This window comes from Monodelphis domestica, chromosome 2 (assembly GCF_027887165.1).
Source record: "Monodelphis domestica isolate mMonDom1 chromosome 2, mMonDom1.pri, whole genome shotgun sequence".
In the NCBI taxonomy this organism is placed as follows: Eukaryota; Metazoa; Chordata; class Mammalia; order Didelphimorphia; family Didelphidae; genus Monodelphis; species Monodelphis domestica.
This window is the reverse complement of record NC_077228.1, coordinates 291,506,986-291,508,922: the sequence shown is the minus strand read 5'-3', so window position 1 is coordinate 291,508,922 and position 1,937 is coordinate 291,506,986. Positions and strand designations below refer to the sequence as shown.

At 32.6% G+C, this 1,937-nt stretch overlaps 1 pseudogene; it reads right to left on the bottom strand.

Annotated features, from left to right (window-relative positions):
• Nucleotides 1–1,074: 1,074 nt before the first annotated feature.
• On the bottom strand, nt 1,075–1,391 carry LOC100618077 (thioredoxin-like; annotated as a pseudogene).
• Between the last annotated feature and the right edge of the window lie 546 nt (nt 1,392–1,937).

Here is a 1,937-nt window from a genome sequence, read left to right as displayed (position 1 = left end):
ATAATTTGTTCTTTGACCCACCTATTTTGAAGAATTAGATGATTTCTTTTCCAATTAATTTTAAATGTTCCTTTCCATGAACCTTTATTTATTACATTTTTATTGAATTATGATCTGAAAAAGTTGCATTTATTATTTCTGCTTTTATGCATTTTTATTGTGAAGTTTTTACATTCTAGTACTTGGTCAATTTTTGTGTATATACTATGTGCTGGTGAAAAGAAGGTATATTCCTTTTTATCCCTTTTCAATTTTCTCCAAATATCTATTAAATCTAAATTTTCTAAAAATTCATTTACTTCCTTTATTTCTTTCTCATTTGTTTTTTTTACATTTATTGACCTGATTTTTCCTTATTTATCTTTTTTTAATCAAATCTATTTTTGCTTTAGTTTTTTCTAAGATAATAATTGCTATTTCTGCTTTTTTTTTGTCTCAGTTGAAGCCCAATAGATTCTGCTCTATCCCCTTACTTTTACTCTGTGTGTATCTTCTTGCCTCAAATGTGTTTCTTATGAACAACATATCATAGAATTCTGTTTTTTAATCAACTTTGCTATTTGTTTCTGTTTTATGGGTGAGCTTATCCTATTTACATTCATAGTTATGATTATCATCTCTGTATTCTGCTCCATCTTGTTTTGCTCTTTTAATCCTGCCCTTTCTATTTTCACTCCATGTTAGTGTTTTGCTTTTAATCATTCCCCCTTTTCCCCTCCCTTATGTTACTATCCTTCCTGCCACCACTCTTCCTATTCTACTCCTATATCTCTATAGGATCTTTTAATCACCCTACCCCAACTTCCCCTTCTCTTATATTACTCCCTTACCCACAAACCCCCCTTTTTATTACTCTTCTTCTTCTCTATATGGTAATATAGGATTCTCTATATTAGGGTAAGATAGTTAAGAATGCTTTTATTTTTTTCTTTCTTTTTTTTTCCAAAAAGGATTTACATTTTATCATCATTTGGATTTGCTATTTGGATACATAAAGTGGTTAGACTTTATCTTTTTTGAAATTATAAAAAAGCTATATAACTTAGCCAACTGATAACCATTTGCATCATCTACAGGAACCATGATTATTTCAATTCATTAATGATTGACTTGAGCTTTTCCTTATTGGTTCCAGAAAATTCACCTAACTTTTGTACATTTCTATAGAACTGAAATGTTCATTTCCAATTGTGTAGCAATAACCTGACAGTCATCTACATCTACTTCTCTGAAGAGCACATCTAAGTACTTTCCACAAAGTGAACAAAAGAAAGGCTTGATCATTTTGTATGGGTCATACCATGTGACAAAAGGTCACCTGCTACTAATTTTTCTCCAGCTTCTTTCTATTTTGAACCAAAGTTTTCCTTGTTTTCAATCTGTTTCACCATTTCCAAAAGAGGCAGAGAGATGGCTTTCTTTGAGGTCAGGAGTAGAGTGAATGATCTAAGTGACCTTCAAGCCAGAACTTCTCCAGAAGGTGTTTCAGATTGCATGAGATACAATAATTCACCAAAACATGTCAAGATATTTTCTAAATACCTTTCTAAGTGATCCCAAAGTGGGTAATTTAAGAGGCTTAAGTGCCTTCAAAAGAAGAGCTCAAAACACTCAGCACATACCTTGTGACTTTTAGAGATAATCCTCTGCCTACTCATTCAAGGATCTATTATTAATCAAGAGATATTCATGTTGTATTATTAGAGACCTCTAAAGAGAGAAGGGTATTGTGGCATAGTGACAGAAACACTGGCTCTGAGGACCTAGTTTCAGATTTTACCTCTGATACTGAACTAATTCTTAACTGTGACTTCAAGAAGTTGTATCATGGGGACTTCCAGTCAAGATGGCTGCTTAGAGAAAGCTAAAGTCCAGATCTCCTGAAACCTTTCCTTACCGATCTCAAACAGAATGCTCCTAGGTCACTAAAATCCAAA